Consider the following 24838-nt stretch of genomic DNA (forward strand, 5'->3'; position numbering starts at 1 on the left):
TTCAGTGATTGATACCTCGGTGCAAATTATATGTAGCATTTTTCCAAAAGCATAGAGTTTATATGGATATCAATAAATTAAGGATTATTTCTCCATCTAATTTTCTTAACATGTTTATTCCAGAATTTTTTTTTCACACTGTAGCGCTTAACTTTATGAGTTTTCTATAATCATTCAATTTCTCTAGCCATGGCAACTTTGCATACCTTCTGACAAGTAGTTATATTTTTAACCACTGTATTTTAATTCCTGTTGACTATCAGTACATTATTCACTTGTTTCACAAGTGCAACTTTTATTTTATACACAAATCTACGTAAAATAGCATTAAAACTTCAGTTATGCGGAGCTCCTGATCGATTGCTTGTTTTAGATTGAATGAAATTAAGCTTAATGTTACTGTTAATTAGCTTGTTATTAATTTAATTGTATGTTTCTAACTAATTATATGTTCAGATATTTTTAAGTTATTACACAAACTTTTGCATCCTAATTTTTAGTTTTTGGTTAAAAAAATAAGCTTTTATTTATTGAGAGGCCTGATTGATTATATTAATTTGCAATACTGTTTATCTAATTCTTTTCTTCTAGATAAATTTTAGAAAAATTTCTTAGCATAATAATTTAAATTTATTTACAATTTATACGTCAGTGATCCAAACGCATAGTAATGTTGTTATAATAGATTTCATGCTAAGCTTTTTTTAAATTTAACTATTAATTTCTGCAAACATTTACATGATTGCTTTAATTAACGAAAAATATTTCTAGCACACTTTAACACACATTGATATGGAATAATTTTTTGCATTCTATTAAATTTTCCAGTCTAGTTCAGACATCTTGACTATTATTGATGTAATTTATTAAAAATATAATTTGTATGCTTTACAATTATTTAATTTATGATATTATTATCATAAATGAAAGATGTTTGTAATGCTAATATGTATGTTTACCTTTTATTTTCTTCATTAGCTCTCGCATTTATTACTGTTATTCAAGTAGCCTGCTTGTTAGATATTTTTTACTTGTTCTTGTGATATGTAATTCTATTTATTTATTTTTATTTTCCTCTTGCTACAATTGGCTTCGAAAAGTTAAATTGTAATACTGTAGGCAGCAGGGGAGAAGAAATTTTGATTGGCGTAGTTGGACTATAGCTCGACGTGGGGGGATTTTCATTAGCGCAGTTGGAGTACACCCATAATGAAAATAAATATACACATTTCATTGATAAAAATTTCAAAATACTGTTAGAATCTTAAAGGTTATCAAAATTAAATACTTAATATCACTTTTACTTTTCAGCTCACGCTTATTTTAAAATTGGAGTTGGGTACAGAGTATATTTGCGATTACGCTGTTATTAAATGTTGTTTTAAATTATGAAAGATTCCCAAATAATGAAATTATCCCTCATTTCAATAAAGTACCTGACATCTGACCTATTGGAAAAACCATTCTCAATAGCATATTTTATTTAGATAAAATTTTATTGTGTGCAAATAAACTTTTCAACATTCTAAAGGTAATGTCCATACTAAAGGGAAGGATAATTTATCGACAAATTATGAACTTGTGCTTGGTGAATAAATAGTATTAAATATTCAAATGAAAGCTAAGAAATGTAATTACTTGCTTTTGAAACAAAAATATTCTAAAACAAAATTTGATGTACCTGAATTTTGGTATTAGTGGATTTAACTAATTCTTTTCTTATTAAACGAGAGATTTTTTAATAATAACTGAAATGCCACACACCCAGCAACATCATTTAAAAGCGCTTGTCAAAGGAAGTTTGCTGTTTAAATTAATAATATAATGTCTGACGTCCACAACCCGGTTTACTGTTATTACACATTCAACTAAATAAAAAAAATAAATATGCTGTTCGACACTTATGTGTATTCCACAGAAATAAATCTTACTCTCTTTTTCTTTTGTTTTAGATAGAATGTTCTATTTATCCGTCTTCAAGGAAATTATGGACTTCTCCAATAGCATGATAATTTATTCTAATAACTACTTGTTATCAAACTATACAAGTTGCTTACATGTTTAAAATCTGAAAATTAGGTTACGTTAGATTTAATCAATTGCGTTTACTTGCAATAATTAGTTAAATTAAAGAGCATGCATAGTTAAGCGTACACAGCTTACATGATGAGCTATAAACTATGCATAAAATATAATTTTATTTTACATAATACCTACAAAGAAGAAACCCTTAAATTGAGTAAGACCTTTTTTGGCTTCAAATGAAAAAATTTTCGATTTTAATTTTAGAAAACGGTGTTAACATTTCTGATTCCAAAACTACGTAACATGCTTAGGTTTGAAGTATTACCCTGCTAAAAATGTCCCATAGAAACCAGTAAAGCTTTTTATGGGTACCCATAAAAATTTATGGACCTACGGGATATCCATTTTATATGGAGATTTGGCCTATGGATACGCATAAAGTTCTGATTTCTGGCTATGGGTTTTTGCTGGGATTTCGTTTATGGTGCCTACAGTTCTACAGGTTTCTATGGGTTTTTACAGAAATTTGGCCTACTCATATCCGTACAGTTGTATGGGTTTCTGTTTATAGTTTTTGCGAGGATTTAGCCTATGGGTATCCGTACAGTTATACGGGTTTCTGCTTATAGGTTTTTACAGGGATTTGGCCTACGAGTACCCGTACAGTTGTACAGGTTTCTGTCTGTGAGCTTTTACGGGGGAAAATTATGGGTTTCTACGGGGATTTTTAGCAGGGTAGAATCTTGTAAATTAAGATAAAAATGCAAATTAAGACAGGCAATCCATTTTTTAAAAGACAATTTTTAACAGGTGTGTCCTAAGTAACATTTAACTGAGAATTATCAAAACTTTAAAAAATTTTTTTTATGTCATCAGTACTATGTATAAGCATTTAGAATTATATCCATTAGCAATAAAAAATGCTTTTCAGAGATATCAGTTTGAACAATGATTAATTTGAGCCTCTGCATGGTTGGACGGAAGCGTTTAAAAATAGGTTTGTAGGTTAAAATTGTTGTCAATTGGAAAGGAGGTTACACTTATCTGTTTAGAAAACTATACATTTTGGAATTGAAGTGGGGAAAATTTCAGAGATTAATGCAGGTGTACAGTAACACATATAAAATAAAGGAATTTGAAAAACTGACACGATCCATTTTTTAAAGTTAAAACAAGAGTTTATAAAATCCCTCAGGAAACAAGAATCTCTAAAAGACATAATAAGAGGAAATAAAAGAAAAGAAGCTGCACAGCTGTCATTACAACAAGATTTATAGTGCAAAATGTTAAAACATCAGAATAAAATATACTGATAGACAATTGTGACACTTTTCTCAAAATAAGGGGTTTTTTAAATATTTAGGTACAACTTTGCCCAAAAAAAAGGGGGCATTTCTATATCTCCTATTCTACTCGGCCAAATGAACGGGAGACATTGAACTGTCAAGTTTTTGGTGGAAAGCGGGCAAAGTGAACATTTTTGTAAATTTCTATCCATAAAACAAACCTCAAATTTAAATTCGTGATGTTACTGCCTTAGAAAAACGTACGGTTACTCTCTTCTCCAAGAAGAAATTCTTCAATTAAAAACCTTTCCCGAAATTTTTTAACTCTTTACGTTAGGATAAAAATAAGTTCATTTAAATTTTTGAACATATCTGCAAATATTAATACAAACTCGAAGTGATTCTGTGAATAAGAATTTTTCTTTTAACCCATGTGAGATCATGTATCTCAAAAACGGTCGTTTCAAGGACCTGCAAAGAATTTTTCCCAATAATGTAATATTGAAGATAAAAAGTAATAGTTTAGATTTGCATAATTATAATGATGTATCGTTTCTATAAATAAAATACTTTGACTCTGCAAAGAGTTTTAGTACGATAATAATAAGGTTATTAAATAGGGAAATTTTCACGTTTTTCGCTGTCGAAAGGATTTTACACCCCTTATAATATATAGATTTAAATCCAGAATTCCAGAATATAACAATTTCCAATAGGTTTTTCAACGGAATTAAAAGTGTTTACAGATGTGTCACTATTATTTATAAATTTGTTATATGAAAATTACACATTTAATAAAAAAGATATTTAATTTAAATATGAGTTTTCCTTTATAAATGTAAAGCACTTTACATTTCTTACATTTAGAGATGTATCAGTTCAAGAAAACTCATATTAAATTACCAGAATTTGACAAGTAATTAAGTTTCATATAAAGTTTAATAACATGAAATCGCAACAATGTAAAATATACTGTGAGGATTATGTTAATTTTCATAACAGTAAAATTTTGAGTTAATGTTCCTTTCCTGTCTTCCTGAAATTCAACTTACAACTTCCGCCCAGAACGTATTTTTAGAATCGAGTTTGAATGCAAATTGAGGAGAAGTATTTAACCGCGAAGTTCTATGTCTTCATGAGAGGAAACAGATTCTGGATAGCACGCGTCCGCCATTTTAGGCTACTCTCTTTTAAGCTATTATTACGCAGGGCCGTACTTTAGGCCCTTGATAGCTTCGCGTTACTCAATTTTAATGGGCCAACTCGGTTAGAATCTTGATAGCTTCGTCTATATATTTTTAGTTAAGATTAGTTAAACTTTAGTTCTTAGTTTCCTAAGTACAAGCCAGAGTGGCGGCTTTATTGTAAAACTGCAAGACGGAGTTCTGTTAAACCTTACTGGAATAATAAAGGGTCTTTAACCCTTTTCAAGTTTTATTTACTGTCTCACGAACTCAAGCGATTGTTCGCTTACCATTTCTTAAGATTCTTCACATTCAACTGTAACTTAACTCTTTCGCATCGAGAGACGATCAAATCTGTTTTCGTCAAACATCGAAAACGCTCGTGTTTACGAATTTGTCTTGGAATAGTTTTCCTTTCTCCCTGCCTGGTAGATAGCTACAGCATTAACAATAACCTACTTAAGTGAAATGACTGTTTCTCTCTTGGAAGTTTTTCAGCGGTTTCATCCATTGTGTGCAGTTTCACCTTAGAGCCGGATTGCACCTGCGAGCATTAATAGCTTTCCGTATGTCTCCTTTAGTTGCTTCAAAAGAATGGTTTACATGTCTTTTAACAACTTGCGAAACCAATGAGCCATACACTAACGTGGAGGGGGAAAGCACTAGGTGGAAAAAAACGAGGCGTTGGGGCGGTTTGCCGTTGCCTGAATGAACGGGCGTTACGGGCGACTTCGATGCGAAAGAGTTAAAAGTACACAGTACAGAATCTTACAATACATTCCAGAGTCATTACGTTATATCGGTGCTGGAACTTAAAAAATGTGCATTGCTCTCGCCGTTGTTCGAACGTCCGACTTCCGACTACCCGTCTAGCATGCTTCCAGCTACACCACGAAAGCATGGAGAAAGGAGGGAGAAAATACCTTATAACATACACTTAAATTCAGAAGATTTTTTATTCGAATTTAAGAAAAAACTTTAAACATTTAAAATAGATCACTTCTTTTGCAAAATTCCAGTCATGAAATAAAATATAATGAATCTTTCATGGAGCAACTCAGCATAAGTTTGATTATGAATCTCCAAATTAAATTCCGCTTTATTGACACCATTTTGTTTTTGCTATTAGAGTAACTTAAGTTTTCTAAAATGCTTATTTCATTTATCGGTTAAATTCAAGAGTGAAAAGATTTTTTTAAAATATTAGTGGGATTAAAAACGCATTAAATTAAAACAAAAATCAGTACGATTTTCTTAAAACGTTAGTAAGAAAAAAAAAATAAGATAGGAATTACCTCGAAAGAAGAGTTATCCATCTTATAAAGAGAGAGAGACACAATTCAACAAGTATAGACTAAAATGTGAAAAGTAAGGCATCACATTTGTAAGAGAATACGTAAACTAAAAGAAAAAAAAAAAAAAAAAAAACCCTTTAACTTTAGCGCAACAGCCCTAGAGGGCCACGGCCTGCAGAGGCCCGAAATCTTCTTTCTTGATCTTGGCCCCAGGAGTGCATCAGCATATGCCCTGGGCAAGCTGTCAGCTTGTCGAAGCCCCCCCTCCGTGTTTAGTCCCCAAGCGAATTTGGTACTCATTTTATCGACCTTTTTAAAGGATGAAAGGCTGAGTCAACCTTGCCAAACCCTGGGATCGAACCCCGGATCTACGGTGCAGCTACACAACGCGCAAGCTGCTTTGCCGGCGGGCGGTCAAGAAATCATGTAAAGAGAAATTAAATTCGTTGCATGTACTTATCGATAACTATTCAAATAACTGATAAATAAAGCTAAAAAGTGCGTTTCGAGACTGATAGCACTTCCAGTGTTATGTATAATAATAAAAAACATATTATTAATAGCATTTGTTAATTTACATCATAAAATAATATTAATAAAATAGTGAAAGCCACAGATGCATGTAGATAAATAGCTTACTCTTTACAAATCCATAATTTACATGTAAAATTTAATTATTTGCTTACTGTTAATTCGAAAAACAAAATGGCTAAATAAAACCGCATTTAAAAAAAATAATCTTTCAACCATGCATCTTCAAGAAGAAATCATTCTTTGCGTACACAGTGGTGCAGTTGTCCTAAATCTGCCACAAATTACACTATATGCTAATAAAACACAATTCTTGCATCTGTCGTACACTTAATATTCAAATGTTTATACTTTTCGGTGAGAAAAGAAACAGTTCCATTGCAGAACATAAAACTCATCTATTTTTGCGATGTTCTGCAACTTTAAAAGTTTTAAGAAATCGAACAACAGACATATATGAAAAATCAAACTTACAAATCATAAACTCACTTTTGAGTTTTGTAAAAACCGTATTATTAGCTAAAACTGAAAATATCCTACTAACTCACCACCGATAATGCATAAAATGTCAATAGACAACAGCATTTTTTGAAGAAAGAAAAGAAGCCGAGTACGTTAGCCCGATATGCAGTATTTCTATTTCACAGAACGAAAACATAAATATTACTTCAATGAATAAAATAAATGCCTGTATCGAGGTATTATAGAGACATATATTAAGTATATATTATATTAAATAAGTATTATTAGTATTATATTAAATGTATTATTAGTATATATTTTATTAAGTAAAAATAATATATTTTGTGTAGCAACCTAGAGCTTTAAGGAGTAAAACAGAAAAAATATTTTCCGCAACGAAATATGAATCTTCTCATTAAACATTTTTAAAACCAAACAACAAATAACTCTTACTTTGAAGAAAAAAAATGCCTTGTTGCTATATGGATCAATTTTCCTTTGTATTTGGGGCTTAAAATCATTTGACTTCTTCATACATCAAAGTGATCTGAAACAGGAATCAAAGTCTTACATTTTTATTTTTATTCATAACTTAACAAAGATCATTTTCCTAATTTGATATAAGACTAAAATTTCATAATTGTCTTAAAATCTTAGCAGTATTTCAAATTGCATGGTAAGAAATATAAAAGTGTGCCTTTAAGTAATATTTAAATTTGCTCGTTATCATTATGAAATTGAATGATAAAAGTATTCTTGAGTGCCCTTCAAAATGTTTTTCGTAAGGTTCTTCGCATGTAAATTCATATAAAAAAGTAATGCAAATATATAGTACATAATAAATGTTCTATGCCTATAGATACTAAACCAAATAATTAAATAGAGTGCAATAAAACTCCAATTTTATGGAATAATTGAAACAATAGATCATCTCTAAAAATGAGGTCTTTTTCCTCGTAAGGCTATAATTACTGAAATGCAAGTAATTATAGCAAGTGATAGTGACGAACAATAAAAGATAATGCAAAGTAATGATGAAAAGTCCATCTTATGTTCATGGAAACTATAACTGTAGTTTCAGGCATTCTATGTAACTGGAGTTTTATTCCACTCTATATAATAATTGGTTTTAATATATGTATCTTAAGGAATTCCAAAAAGAACTCTTGAAATTAAGTTTTAAAAAAAGCAAAGAGAAGAATCTGCGCGAATGCTGCTATATTAAAAATAATAATATTAAAATAATAAAATTAAAATTCCGAAATAAAATGAAAAAATATAATTTCTTCTTTATGAAGACCCTAACCAAGTCTTCCTCTATGAAAGACGTAACCAAAAGGAGTACATGAAAAAATTAAAAGAAACTTTAAATACATATAGTAAACTGAAAATAATACAAAATAAAACTATAAACTAAAAAACAATATCATATAAGTATTAATCTCCGCTGTTTAATGCTTCAAACAGAACTTGTCAAGGGAAAAGTGTTTTTGAAGCCTTAAACCAAGTTGATTAATGAGTTCCAAATACATGTTTCTTTCCTCTGACTCTTTTGAGGCTCAAAACCGCTTTATTAGAAACAAATCTTCCCTTTAAAACAACATTCTAGTTTCTCTCAAATGTTCCGATATTTTCCCTATATGCATTCTCAACCCCAGGACTCCGAAAAAAATATTTCTGTGGTACTGTTTTTGGCAATTGTTTTTGTGGCAATATGGCAACCTGAATTTTCTGCTGACGAATTTCGGTCTTCACGAAATTTTATCTTTTTTGTTGTTGTTGTTGACGTGATGGTCTGAATTCTTCAAATACTACATCGTATAAAGTATATTTCAAAGCTTTTAGAAATCTAACAGCAGGAATAAAAAATAATTTTAGTACATTATAAAGTACTCTGCGTGTTGCTGTGAACACTGTAGTATCCAATGAAATTGTCATTCTTGTATTAAAAGTCTAATAATAGCATTCAAAGTAACCTGCTGTGCTCTACGCTAATCGTTGTACAGAGACTGTCTCAAATGACATTAACAATATTTTCAGAATATTATGAAGAGTGAAAATTAATTATGCTATCGTTTTAATTATGCAACTCGCTATCGTTTAATTAGGCAACAGAAATTAAGTAGCTACAAATCCAGTTATATGACAACTATGTTCTGTTTGATAATGCACATCAGAAACAATCTAAAATTCATTAAAGCAAATGCCCAAACACGAACACTGAGATTATGTATTCGTATTTCTGATGATTGAAAACAATCTTTTTTGGCAAAGACCATTGGCTGAAAGATGATTAGCTCAAAATCCATGAGCTGAAACCGAATACAAATAAAGATTACAGTTACAGCTGGAAATTTTGCATTTTTTTTGTGCAAACAATGCCATACGTACTCTATATCACAAAAAGGGCATTTTCACAATTAATTAATTCTGGGCCCACCAGCGGCCGAGCGGTAAAGTCGCTGAACACTGGTAGTTCGGTCCGAGGTTCGAATCCCGCGAACGGGCTGGCTGCATGGGCGTTTTCGTGGTTTTCCCCATGTGTAACGTGTATACGAGCCAGTTTCCCTTAGAAAGTCCTCCACGAAGGCATCCCTCCTCTTAGGCAGATAGCCCTCGAGGCTTTGCCATAATCACACACACACACACACACAATTAATTCTATATATTAAGTGTAAAATTTATTACAAATTTTACCTCCGTCTAGCCTTAAAGGCTTTAGTTTTGACGACGTCAGAGCAATCTTCTTTAACAAATTTTGTCTTCAGCGTGAGACAGTTTTTCTTCGTACTTCTTAAATTCATCATGAATATAGAAATTCGCGTGGTTTATTTACCTCCCCCACAAAAAAAAAAAAAAAAAAAAAAAAAAAAAAAAAAAAAACCGAAAAATAAAAAAAGAAAAACACCTAATATTCATATTTTTTTCTGAATTTTTTTGGAGATTCATAAAATTCTGGCCATACAGTGACAAAGATTATTAATTCTTATGATACTTAATGCCTACCTGAACGAATTGTTACCTGAACGAAACATAATGTAATCTAATAGAAACTTAATAAAAAAGAAAATTAAACAGTAAACTCTCTTCCAAACGACCACGCAAAATTCGAGCTGATTTTGGTCTTTTGATCGACCGTCTAAGAGAAGTAATATTTAATACCTACGCATATTTATGTTTTTAGAAGTATTGAGCTCTTTCAAAGGTGGTAGGAAAAGGTTTCCATTAGAAGGTTCACTATGGTAAATAACTAGAAAGAGTTGAGAAAGATTTCTTTAAGTATTGAGAAATAGTATACTTACTTTATCTTATCACCTAAAAATAAAAATAGATATGCAGCTGTACATGAGACGGCCATCGCAGCAAAACGCGTTTGTCTAGCGTTCATTCAGTTACAAAACCAGGATAAGAAAAAGTATGAAAAAGATTCTTGTTTCAATTTTTACATTGTCATTATGCCTCCCTTTCTGCGTAGGCCTTATCTCTTGCTTTTTTAACCCATCTCCTTTTATTGATCTTTTAAGAAAAGATATTGGAAGAAAATTCCGACATTTTTCTTGATACTTGAAGGCTGTTTACTGACAAAAGATTCAGCAGTATTTTGTCCCTTTTTTCTTTTCTTTTTTTTAATTGTTAGGATTTATATTCCAGCATATTGCTGACATACTCTAAAAACGGATCTAGAAAATATTATCATATATATTAGAATAGATATAAAGATGTGCAGGTAATAATTTGCCATATACAAATGCAGTGCAATTGAAGACTGTAGAATAAAACCTTTTTTCCTACACTAAAGTGAGTCAGATTTGGAGATTAAATTTAAGCTTAATTTTATGCTTGGAAAATCTGAAAATCCGTTTGGTCTCATAGAAATAACTTATACACCCAGTTATGTTCTTCCTTTCAAACTTTATTTTTGAACAACTTTCAGTATGATTGCTAAGACGGTTTAAGCGAGGTTTCGGAAGATGAATCCATTGTTTATAACATTCGAAGACCCAAGAAAGACTAGTGAATTTATTGAAGGATAATAAATTTATCTGATTCAACCCCCTCTCACTTCTAATTAGTTAATATCAAATTAATTCTGGCTTGCTGTAAATTTATACGCTTCTGCAGATGCAAAAAATTCCGAATTCCAAAATGATATCATTGGGGCTGTCCAAAGCAGCTAGGTAACTAAAGAAATATGAGTTTCGAGAATATTATGAGGAGTGAATATCGATACTGATGGTCATAATGATGTAAAATAGTGAAATTAAGATTGCACTAGAACAAGCCATGTACATTATTTCTATTTTAGACTATTTGGAGTATTATATGTAACTACGTAACTATGTTGAAAATAATTTCTGTAAATTTGACATTAAATTAAAGAGTAATGAAACACTGGAAACATGAAGGTCTAAGTAAAAGTGAGAAGAATTCGTTTTTCTATTATTTTTGTGATTTGTGTGTAAAGAACAAACTCTTATTAATAAACCCTTGGAGAACATTTCAAGTAGATTAGCTAAAGATTCAAGTTGGCATTAAATCTACCTTAGGTGTTTTTCAAAAATTTCTTGTTTACTTTTTTGTCGCAAATTTCCCATTAAAATGTGAAGCATATAAATGTGTTGTCCAAAACCTTTCAAATTTATGATGATATATATTTACGGGCTTATTTAAAGCAAATTCTGTAAAAACTTGTAAAAAGTGAAGATTATTAAATACGCAAGACATTCTATCCGTTAACAGAAGACTAGGAGTAGTAACATAAGAAGGAATAAGTTTGTAAAAATGAAACAATTTCCACGATTAATTTTAAGACAGATGGGACATAAAATTGCATTTTTGCTATTCAGGGAAACAATTACTGACTGTAAACAACCAAGATCTAATTTACTCTTGGTTTTAAATAGTTTACTCAATAATCAGAAGTTAATAGTTTTAAAATGAAAACGTTATGACGAAAAAGCACATACTAGTACCGCTAGCGATTATACTACATTTTAATGAACCGATGCTAATTCTTTGAATTAATCTTCACTCGAAAGCACGAAAAGATATATGCAGAAAGACAAGTAATCTATTAACAGGTTAAATTTTAGGATAACGCTTATGGCGCCGTAATTTTTTCTTTGTGCTTTCTTTGTGCTAGTTTACTCAATAATCAGAAGTTAATAGTTTTAAAATGAAAACGTTATGACGAAAAAGCATATACTAGTACCGCTAGCGATTATACTACATTTTAATGAACCGATGCTAATTCTTTGAATTAATCTTCACTCGAAAGCACGAAAAGATATATGCAGAAAGACAAGTAATCTATTAACAGGTTAAATTTTAGGATAATGCTTATAGCGCCGTAATTTTTTCTTTGTGCTTTTTCTTTTTTGTGCCGTAATTTTTTCTTTTGTGCTTTTAAGCAATTTTAATTACTGCACTGCTGCTCCGCAAGAATTCTTCACACATTTCCTAAGGCGAATGCATAAAATGCAGTTCATCGTCCTTTAAAATGTTCTCTCCATGCAAGGTGTTATAAAACCTTTTATATGCAAAAATACTTTATTAAGTCAGAGTTTGTTTATTTTGTGCATAATATATTAAATTATATCCTTGATCGTTTGGTCAGAACTCCAACAGCTACCTATTTGAATGGTATTTTTAAAAGACCAAAATTCTTTCGTTAAAATTTAAAATCATATGTAATTTTACAGTACGCTCTTACACAAGTATGAATAAATTATATGGCATTCAAATTGTTATACATCATAAAAAATGTAATTCGGTAAACGGTTCAATTTTTTACAAGTACATACTCGTTTAAAAGATGCTTTTGTTTGTTTCTGAGACAAAGTGGTGAAAGTATGGTAGCAAATAAGTTGGAATTACCCGCTTATAGAAAGATAGACGCAAAAAGAAGGAAAAGCAAATAAGTTGGAATTACCCGCTTATAGAAAGATAGACGCAAAAAGAAGGAAAAGCAAATAAGTTGGAATTACCCGCTTATAGAAAGATAGACGCAAAAAGAAGGAAAAGCAAATAAGTTGGAATTACCCGCTTATAGAAAGATAGACGCAAAAAGAAGGAAAAGCAAATAAGTTGGAATTACCCGCTTATAGAAAGATAGACGCAAAAAGAAGGAAAAGTCACAGCCTGTTGGAAAACATATATATCTGGATTAGCCATAATTTCCTGTCCCGTCACTAAGTACTTATATCAACCGCTGTCAAAAACATCTTCAGGTTATTTATATTAAAAGGAATTGTACAAATCAGATTCAGTGGATACTCGTCTTATTTCATGCTACATACAGAATTAGAAACGCTGTCTAGCAATTGTTAGACAAATATAAAGACAATAAAAATATATTATTTTTAGACTCGGACAACTGCTGATAAAAAAAAATTCTAGGCCTTTTTACTGCTTTTAAATAAATTAATAAAGGAAACGGACGAAACAAAGTTTTCTCAAATTTTTAAAGCTTCAGAATTTTTAACTAAAGAAGGATACATTTAGTTACTTGAAAAACGAATATGACTTAAGTACTAACTTGAGAATACTTATGCAAAAGTTTCTGAGTATAAGATGTAGCATAAAAACTTTAATACTGTTTAATAGGGAATTGTGTTACTAACCGCACTGTACAAGAGACATCATACATCAATAAACTCATATTATGAATGCAAATCACACAGACAATCTTCTAAAACCACATAAACGAATTCTAGAGGAAATGTTCGCTTTAAGTTACAAAGGCAGTGAAGAGAATACATACATTTTGATGTTTTATGTGCTGTATTCTTCGAATGGATAATTATAGATTAAAAAATCAATTCCAGGAGTGACAGCGTATCTTACTCAGCAGCGTCCCAGACGCTTTTATTGGAGCTCAGATCATGCAGTGCAACTTTAAACAGTATATAGCTGCCGTCGCGTGCATTCTAAGTTTTATTTTTAGGTTATTCCTAGACCTAATTTAGCCTCTAATTCTGCCGCAGCCTGCACGCAATGTCAGTAAAAGTAAGTTTATCTTTTGGAGACAGACACCTTCTGTGATCTGTTCCCATCAATATTTCATGAAGTATCATATTCTCGGAATGAAACGTAGATATTTGTACTCTCCATACAAGAAAAACAACACACTACGTGATACTGCTGATTTGTTTTGCTCTTTTACAGTTGTGAGGATTCGGCCAATGCCTTTGGGATTTCATTAAATTTCCATCTGCACACAAGTACTCTATTTTTACGACTGAATACTGATGAATTAAAGTTTAGGAATAAAACGCAACAAATTTAGGGTTCGGTGTCGCAAGAAATATTCACCATTTGTTTCACTAAACATAATTCATTAGATTATGTATACTGCTCAAGCAAGTAATTATGGAGGATATATTATAATTATTGGTATATGTATATTACAGTATAATTACTTCACGTATATATATATATTTACAGCTGATTAATAATTTAGAGGAATTTTTATGCAGAATCTTCTTTCCTGTTTAATATTTAATTAGTTCTTCTGAAGGAGATACATTTTTTCTAAAATTTACATGAAAGGTATAGTGCTCGGATATTTTCTAAGCAGAGTAGGCCGAGGCTCGAAAGAGATGCTACAGAAATGAATTAATTTCTGAAACTTTAGTATCAGCACATAAATTTTCAGAGTTGCTATATTTGAAAAATTGTAAAATTTAAATATTTCGCGAACCATAATCCAAATTTTATAATATTTTATATTTTTTAATTTTATTCCAAAGATTCTAGAAAATTTTATTATTTCAAGAAATTTACTTTAAAATATTTCTGTGATTAAATATATAATATATACTTCCGAATAATACTTAAGCTGAAAATTTCGATGTATTTAATTTTCATACTTTTCTAAAATATATTGCTAAATTTGCTACTCGAAATAAGAGAACAGAGACAGTTCCAAAAATTATTGTATCCATTTAAAAGCTATTTCATGTACGAACTAAAAATGATGCGAAAATCCAAAAATTCATGTGCATTAAAAAAAAAGTAAGATTGGAACCATGTTCGTGCGTGTGTAGAAGATACAACAAAAATAAGAAGGGTTAAATTTACCCTTTACTTCTCACAGCCATTTCCACATTTCGGGGTACAGAGATCAACACTTATGGTCTAAATCTAAACAATTGTAAAGTAAGACATAAACTAAGTTCAATAAATAAGAACTAAAGTTAGATGCTTTACAGAGACTAGTAACGCGAAGATTGGCCTGTTGACATTACGTATTTAGTGAGCGAAATACCAATCTATAATATCATCTTCCAGTATCAGCGGGAACTAAGTTCGGGCCTTAAATGCAGGCATAAACTGACTGAAAAGCACTAACTAAACTGGGCTAAAATAAAGCAATAATAATAAAATATTAAATTATAATTAATCAATATTAAGAATAATTTATAATTTCTTACTCTTTATCGAGGAGCAGCCAAAAAAACTATCATTAAAGCCACGTTTATGAATTATATCTGGAGAAACGAAAATAATTATTTTAAAATTTAAATAAAAGTAACTACATGATAAAATATTTTGTATAAGATTTAAACATTAAATTTGTGTTTAAATTGCAAGAAATGTTAACAAGCAGTCATGAGTTATAAAGATATAACCTGTCTCGACGTGAATTGAATGCGAATATGTGCATATCTTACAAAAACAATAAAAGAAAGACAAAAAGGCAAAATTTTGGAACGATATGAAGAAACTTTCCAGATTTAGAAATTAAAAATTAGTAACTTGAAATGCCACACATGTAGGGTGACAAGTTAGTTACAATAACACAGTTCGAAAAAACAAAATTACCGAAAAAGAAAAATTGTTTTTAAGCTTTGTAAATGTGTAAGTTTGGAAACATACAAGTTTTTCTATTTTAGATTTACAAAGCTTAAGCTATTGATAATGTGAAGTACCAGTGTAGCTTAGATACAATAAATGGTAGTTAAAATGAAATTTAAATTAAATTTAAGAAAGAAAATAGTCAAATTACAAAATCAAAATAGGAGTACAAAGAATACAGCCGCGTACCAGCAAAAAAATTAAATTTGTTGAAAGCAAACGTAAAAGTTCATAATTTAATCTAGATACGAAAGAGGAGATTCAATATAAAATTTCAAAACAAATGGATATGGCTAAAAGGTAAAGAGTTAAGTGTCTCAGTGCAATGGCTTATATTTTAGAAAAGTAAAAATGAATGTGAGATGTTAAAAAAAGAAAAAGAATCAAAATAAAAAATCTAAACAATTGTAAAAAATGCAGTAAAAAAAAGAGTGAAAAGGTAATAAATTTTACTTCCTAATCTTCCAAATTAATAACTACAAAAGAACTTGTATCTACTATTTACAAGAGTAAACGAAAGTACTAACTGACGAAACAATAATTAAGTAGTTTATCGTTTAGTTGAGTAGTTAGTCGAAGAATATTTAGGTAATACATGGTTGCATTTAACAAATAACCATATATTAACTAAATACTCTTCGATTTAATCTCTCCGTATGTACACATGAAAAAACTTCCAAACATTTTACTTATCCTTTAAAATAAATATAATATTTTCTACTGTCCATTCATAAAATGAATTTTTTCCTTTATACAGAAGCTTTAAATAGAACAGAAAATACAGAAGCTTTAAATCTGTATATTGCTGCAAAATTTCATCATAATCTTTAGATTTTATTTTGAATAAAGACGGTAGCCTTCAAAGAAATGCAGCTGGATATTTGGAAATCGACCAACTATACGTTTATATTACTTATGATCCTCGTGGTATAAAATTAATATCTGTTACTGAATATTATTAAGAATTTCATGCAATGACGTTTTCAGTGTTTAACTTTCTGAACACAGCAGTGTACTTCTAAGATATTTGAGGGAAAAAAAAATCTTATACATTGTTTGAATAACAGCCAGAAATCTATTTGTTGTAAAGTGAAAATATTAATGAAATTTTCTTTCGAGTTGCCAATACTATTTAAAAATGACCAAAATTAAGTTATAAATGTTCAATAAAATTAAAACTCAGCGAAAATATTCAACTCTGAGATCTTTTGCGTTATAGTTATGCATTATATTTTTAGTAGTGTGTTATAAGTAGGCAAAAAATATTGAAAATGTGAAATGCTATTTCATAAAGAGGATTACTATTTAAATAAAATTAAACATATAATTACACTGTTGGCCATTAAAATTACAAAAGCAGGAAGGAATGATCTGACGAGCGTCAAAATCACATGAAAGGAAGAAAAAGTTGGGATAAGCAAGTGATTAGTTATTTCAGCGCATTTTAATCGACGCAGAAGAGAGAAACGACATCTGAAGAACTGCTTAAAATAAAAGTTATGTAGAGGATTTCTCATTCAGAATGTTTTTCATAAGATTGGAGTTTGCTCATAATATCGTGTTTTTCCTCGAATAAGAAGAAATGCTTAACAGCAAGTTTCGAAATTCGATAAAGGCGGGATCGTTGACCATCGAAAATGTAGATTATCGTTCCGTAATATCGCCGGTCGCAAAGGTCGACATCCAGCCACTGTCATGCGAATATGTAATCAATGGATTGATGAGGGTCATATTGAATGGCATGCAGGATCTCAGAGCCCTAGCCCTCCTACGACTAACGCCAGAGAAGGCAGACATATTGTGACGTCAGTCCTGCAAAACCATATGACCACATCACCGACCATTAGTCAGGAAATGAGCATATTCGCAGCTCTCCCAGTATCAGCTCGTAAGATGCGTCGACGTTTGCACCAGCGTGGACTATCAACAGGGAGACCATTACTTGCCTTCCCTTGACAATGCAGCACAGAGAGAGATGGCGACTCAGGTGCGCCAGACAACAAAGCTTGGTACAGGATTGGGACAATGTCGCCTTTTCAAACGAGTCCCGGTTCTATGTGCAGTATTCTGATGGCCGTATACATGTCTGCAGCTTCGAAGAGACCGCACGTTACCTGCTTAAATTTGATAACGGTATAGGGACCCTGCACCTGGTGTGATGTTTTGGGTAGCCACTGGGTGCACGACACGATCATCTCTAGTTCAGATGGAAGGTAATTTGAACGCAGATGCGTGCATTTCTGATAGCTTACGTCCGGTGGTTGTGCCCTATCTTCGAGGCCCCAAAATTCCATGTTCCAAGAAGATAATGCTATACTACATATTGCAAGTCGTATTATGACCTCCCACATAACATGACACAAGATTGCTGCCTTAGTCTGCACTGTCTGCAGATTTATCACCATTGAAAACATCTAGTCATGGGTTTCTTAAAGACAGGCCCATCATCCTTCTCTAGCTAATACGGATGAGGAAGTGGAACACAGACTTGAAGCAGCATGGAATGAGGTGCCCAATTTTGCCGTCCAAGCCCAGTTTGACTCTATGCCTAATGGAGTAAGGGTCTTTTTAACTGCCCGGGGTGGTACTGTTTTTACTAATTTCGCACCCCTGTAAACCATCAAAAATGCTTATAAATTATTTTTTCTCTTCATGCCGTACTGTTTACGTGCAATAAATAGCAATAAATATCTTTCTTGTAGTTGCAGCTTTAATGGTCAGCAGTTTCTTATTATTTACGTTTTTAATTATTAGCCGAAATGGGCGTTAGCCCAGAAGGGTTATTAGTCTTAAAACGGACTTTGCTATTAGTCTTAAAACAGGTTTTACGTCGAATCATCTTAAATGTCCGACTCATTTTTCAAATTGTTGCCACCAAATACTATCACTCTGCATTCAATTTAAAGAAACTAACTAATTAACAAAATAAATAAATAAAACTGAAAGCTTTCAGATATTACATTACGCCCAAAGGGGCGTTTTTTTAACATTTTGGGTATTATGATTATTTATTAAATATTATATTCCTCTCACTTAGACCACATAAAATTTAATTCAACCGCAATATCTCAAAATATTTTAAAACAGCATATCTTTAGAATTTTCGATAGACAGTCTCATGCGTTGAAAGGAATTTTTTTTCCTTTGTTCGCTTTGAAATCCTTGACCTTGTTAATCAAAAATTCGTTAAAATTTTACAAAATATGAAATAGATAATAAAACAAATTCGAAATTCAAAATTCAGGTTTCTAGCTCTCCGTGTTCGGGTAGAGGATTACGTAATTCAAAATTTGATGGCTTTAGGTACCAGGTGTTTTTTTTTTTTTTTTTTTTTTTTTAATCAGAATGCGAAAAACGTACATACATTCAGGCAGATTCTTTATTACTTAATTTCTTTTAATATAAGGCACGGAGATAACATTTGTTGGCAACATTTTGATTTCAACTTTGAGAGGGATTCAACGCAAAATGCCGTTTTGGACTAATAGCCTTCTGGACTAAAGCTTCTTTGGGATAATGAAGAATATAAATTAATATATGTATGTTTTGCCCATTGTGAAAAAGCAACGGTGCCTAGAGTCATCAAATTCTGAAAAAAATCGTGCTTCACCCGAACATGGGCGCCTGAAAGCCCGAATTTGGATTTTTTTATTGTCTATTTCATATTTTGTAAAACTGTAATAAATTTTGGATTATAAATCTCAAGAGTTCGAAGCAAGCAGCGGCAACACTCCAAGGAACAAAACATGTTTATATCCAGCGCGAGAGACTAAATTATTCAGAAAAAAAAATCGTGTTGCTAAGCCATGTCGTGCTATCAATATATAAAATATTGGCAAGAGAAATTAATTCATGAGTTTGAAAATCTAATTTTTTTTTTCTAGCTTTTCGTTAATTTCTTGACAATTCTTTGTTAAAGAGAAACCGCTATTTTTTTCTTATTCTTTTTCTGTTTTTTCTATCTCCCTTTTCATCAATATTATTAACCCAAAGAAACAATTTGTCCAGAAGGCTATTAATTTCGTTTTCGCATTTTGCTTTGGTTCACTATAAACAGCATTTCACTTTTCAAATTGTTGCCACCCAATATTAGAGCCCTGCATTATATTTAAAGAAATTTAATATTGAAGAATTTGCATGAATGTAGGTATGTTTCTCGAACTGTAAAAAAATGGTACCCAAAGTCATCAAATTCTGAATAACATTGTCCTCCACCCTCCTGGAAGCCCGAATTTGGAATTTGCTTTATGGTCTGCTTATTATTTTGTAAAATTTTAATGAATTTTTTACTAAAACTCATAAGTTTAGAAGCGTGCAGTGGCAATATTGTAATGAACAGAACATGTTTATCTTCAGCGCGCGAGACTATCTACCGGAAATTTTAAATATATATTGTTTTTAAATTGTTTTTAGTCCAAAGTGGCGTTAGTCCCAATGTTTTGGAAACGTCTATGTATCTGTAAATGAAGGAAACGCCCATTTGGGGGTAACATAAAATATGAATGCTTTCAGATTTTATTGTGTTTTCCATTTTACTTTTTTATTACCCCAGAAGGAGATTTTGCATCGAACTGTTATAAACTGCTCTATCACATTTTAGAATTGTTACCACCTAATATTATAGCACTGTATTATATTTAAAAAAATTAAATAATGAAAATTATTATTATAATAATTTTTAATCTATTTTTTAATATGTGTATTATTCCAGAAATGATTTTGAGGCTTTGTGATTTCTGTTGTTTTATTTTTATTTTCTTTATATTAGGTTGCAGACAACGTTTGAGTAGATTCATTTTATACTTCCTCCCCATTATTCACATCCATTTTTCAACATTTTGGGCAACAATATTACTTATTTTTAATTAAATATTTTCCAAATACTGACCTCTAAATATTTATAAATATGTATTGCAATCTATATGCTATCACGGAATTCATCTCTTTATGGAGACGATAGCATGTATGAAGTGTTAAGTTAAAACTTTTGCAGTCGGCATAATCAGAAACCTTGCTATCAGAAACCTATTTTCTATATTAAAATAATAGTACAAATTAATTCGTTTATTCAACTGTTGTTAAGACGTTCAGACAAAATTACTTTTTAAATTATTCACCTAACTACTCTTAATAACAAAACATCTTTATGATTTGTATCACAAGTGGAAGATCTTAAACATCGTTGACGGGCAATAACTTCTGATATTTACTTGTGATAAATAAAAACCGCTGCTTGAAAATAATTACATTCTACGCCTATCAGTACTACTATTTCGTCTAATTGCTTTGGCAAACATGTTGGTGTCCTGATGTAGAACAGCGAGTTTACTTTAAACAATTTCGTTGAAATTGTAGAAGATACGACACAGATGGGAAGTGTTTAACTACCCCTTACTCTTCACGTTTACAGCTGTTCCCGCTCTGCGGGATACAAAGACCAGTGCTTGTGGTCTGAACGTAAAAAATAAGAACTACAGACTATCTAAATTAAGTAAGAACTAAAATGCTTTACAAAGATTATAAAAGTGAAGACTCGCTTTTTAATCTTTACGTATGTAGTACGCAGAATGCGGGAATACTACAACATGTCCTCAGTATCAAGAGGACTAAAATTCGGGGCTTAAAAAGGCGGACAACAACTGACTGAAAAGCGCGCGTGAAGTGAGGTGACGAGCTTGGCTAAAAGCCACAACTTAAATACTTAACAGTTTGCAAGCTCAATTTGTATACTAAAACTAACCGCGTTTATTCTGGCCGGAAGTGGAAAATAAGAGGGGACAGTAAGTTTTAAAATAAAATACGCTTTAGTAAAACTTAAAATCCTTATACGCTGTGTTACAAAATTTTAACTAAATTACTCTTCTGTGAGTTGAAATTTGAAATGTTAGAAAGAATTATCAATTAGTTACAAATTAGTTGTCCGTAACCGTTTAATTTTGCATCTAAAAAGTGCAGTTCCTTATTCGCTTATGAAAGCTGTTTTTATACTTATATAAAATGATTTTTATTTCTAAAACTTCTTCGACAAACTACATTAAATGATTATTTTTTATGTAAACTCTTATGTCCGAAGGGGGAATAGCATATTTATTTTCTAATACAAAGTGTGTCTGATCATAAACCTAACCCAAGAAAATAAAACATTTAATAAATAAAAGGTAAAACAATCCGATTGTATGAATAACACCGATTCAAAAGGAAGTAAGGATTTTTAAACTAAGAGAAAGGTAAGAAAAAGATCGGCTAGCTACTGGGCAAATTCGATACACAGATAAGTTAATAATTTCAGTACATCCAATTTACTTGTAGTAGTAAATTATAATAAATTTATACGCATTTAAATTTCAATAATTCAAATAAGGTACAATTTCTATGTATTTAATATATAAAAGCAATATTATTTCATCTCTAATACAAAATTCTTAACCTTTAAACGATTTTATTAGCTGAATTATTTTTCTTTTTACTACAGAAACGTTAAGAACCCCTATTTATTATGCGCATAAATTGATGCAGCCTAAAAAACTTTGTAAATAATCCAGAGCACCTTGTAATTTATCTACTTGTTCCCAAAATATAAACCAACTAAGAGGAAACCTCAGTTCAGACATTTTTCTCTTCAAGAAACTTAACACCCGCGTAATATAAACTTCACGGCTATTACATAAATTACAGATTTTCAGAGTCAAGGCAGCAATGGTTAGAATTATCTGTTCTTCCTAACCCTCGACATTCTATAAATCAAGTGCACAGGGAAATTACTACAACTGCTCGCAGAAGGTCTTCTGCATCCCCATTCACGCAGATTATGTGCTTAAACTATTTGCATTAGATAAAAGCACTGAGTGTTTATTTTACCAAAAGATAACTTTGATAAAAGAGGCGTTTTACAAAAGCCGAAGTGTCAAAAGTTTCAACAAAGCTTTGCGTTGGCAGTGAGAAAATCGTATATGAATTTAAAAGATAAAGGTTCTCAAGATGATCTGTGAAAGATTTGTTCGAGCGTCATAATAGCGTTTTTACAGAAAAATGGAATATTTTGACTTAAAAATGTAGCACAAATCCGTGATAAAGGAAATATTTTCTGCTTAATGTTAAAATATTACTGAAAGTGAATATTTTAAACATCGGAGAATTTAAAGAGAGATATTATTGTTTTAGTTGCGGATGTGTGTTACGTTGAAGATAATGCTACAATATATTTTTATTACATAATTTAAGTTAATTTTTGAAGCTAATTTAATGCTGAATAATGAGAGTTTTATGGGAATAAAATAAATTCCCATACAAATAAAATACATATAAAGAATAATATGGAAATAAAATATATCATTATACATAATGATAGTTTTATGGGAATCGGCTTAATTTCATTAGTTAGTGACATAACAATTTTAACAATACCCCAAAAATACAGAGGGTGTTTACCTATTTTTAGAATGATTTCGAGGTCCTTTACTTTATGTTTAAAATGTAAAGAATATTATTTTTAATGTTCGCTTTAATAACCTTTTATCCCCGACATGATTCCCAAGATAAAATGGCTTTTCTTAAAATTTTCAGAGGTATTGATTTCTGTTCCTCTGCCACTACCTTTCAAAGTCCATCAGTCGTGGTGGGTTTGCTCTTTTAAAAAAACCAGTGGCCCAATAGTTCAGAGATGGAACGTCGAAGAATTTTCAGGAATACCTTGAGAAGGTATATACTACAATATCTGTATCAGTCTTCATTTTTAAAAGGAATGCAATGGTACTTTTCAAAATAGGACATTTTGTTTTGTCTTGGTGAAGTATTTTTTGAATGTATAAAGTAGGTATGGAGTTCTGTTGCAGTCTTGTAGGTTAACTTGTGTTTCATCAAGTGCCATAATGCATTTTCATTAAACTGCTAAATAGTTTTCATATAGGGTTCTAAAAATTGTTCTGCGGTAAGACGCATGCTTTGGCAAAGCTGGTGAAAATTATGTTTTTTAAGGTTTTTAAGCTGTAAATATTGGTTGATTATTTTATTTATTGTTGCTACAGATGTACTTAAAGACTTTGGAATTCATTTCTGCGTCGGCCAATTTTTCTGTTATTACCAATGATTTAACTTATGAAACATTAGAAACTCTACTTATCTTAGTATTTGCTTGTCGTCTTCTTTCCGTGTACAAGTATTGATTCGCGATATTTCCCTCTCCAATAATGTTGTTATTATTAATGTCGCTTACTTTGCACTTAAAAATTTTAATACCATGCATTTATAACGTTTCGAATTACGAAACAGAAATATTTACCTTCGAAAAGCACAAAAACATATCCTTCAAACTACATTTGTTTATATTGTTTATATTTGCAAGAAGAATGAATTTAAAAGTAGCACACGATATTTTTTATTCAAAGAATAAACTGTATCCAGAAATGTCTTTCCAGAACATTTGCTTTGTTCTAATTCTTTATCGAAACCATTAAAAAAGTGTGTTAACACCATCTATATTTTCCTTTTTTTTTTTTCTTTTTTTTTTTTTTTTTTTTTTTTTTTTTTTGTATACACGACGTTTGAACATGTCCACGAAATCTTTTTCTTTCATACTCTAAGATTATCTATTATTGTATTATATAATTTAGTGTATTATATAATTTTAAAGACAGAATACTGAATAAAAAAGAAACTTAAAATCTTATTAAATTGACATGATAACGAAAACTCTTCTTTTTTTGGTTTTATAAAGTAGGTAAATGGAACGACTTGAAGTAAAACAATGGACATTAATTTAAAAAAAGATTTTACTGAAAATCATAAAACTTTCGATTAAAAGAGGAATTAACTAATGAATGTAATGTTTGTTTGTATTGCGATTCCCCGCAACGATCTATCATAAGCAAAACTTTCACAATTGAATTCTGGCTTCGTATTTTTCTGCAACTAGTTGTAGAGACATTAGGATTTTTTGGAAGCTAGCGAGATGAAAAATTAGCTATCGCATTCGCCAGGAATCGAACCACGGACCTCTGGAATACCGGCCCAGTGTGCAACCGTTACACCACGAAGGCACGCTAGGAAAGTGGGAGAAATACCTTACATAGTCTCCAAAAAGAAAATGTCACATTTATATGTTTCTATGGATCGAACAATATAATAATATACAATGCAGTTAAGTAATCTGTTATTAAACCTTATATCTATTTGTATGTAGTTCCGCATGAATGACAGA

At 31.0% G+C, this 24838-nt stretch overlaps 1 long non-coding RNA gene across 1 annotated transcript in view; it reads right to left on the reverse strand.

Annotated features, from left to right (window-relative positions):
* The window catches only part of LOC118194797 (uncharacterized), a 711088-nt gene that overhangs the window by 439271 nt on the left and 246979 nt on the right, over positions 1 to 24838 (reverse strand). Inside the window, exon 3 of the long non-coding RNA XR_015041019.1 lies at positions 7237 to 7330. This is a non-coding gene — a long non-coding RNA (uncharacterized LOC118194797). The remainder of the gene's footprint in view (positions 1 to 7236; positions 7331 to 24838) is intronic.

The sequence above is a fragment of the Stegodyphus dumicola genome, chromosome 5, assembly GCF_044657685.1.
Source record: "Stegodyphus dumicola isolate Sdum_Otavi_A_Nest chromosome 5, ASM4465768v1".
NCBI classification, from domain to species: Eukaryota; Metazoa; Arthropoda; class Arachnida; order Araneae; family Eresidae; genus Stegodyphus; species Stegodyphus dumicola.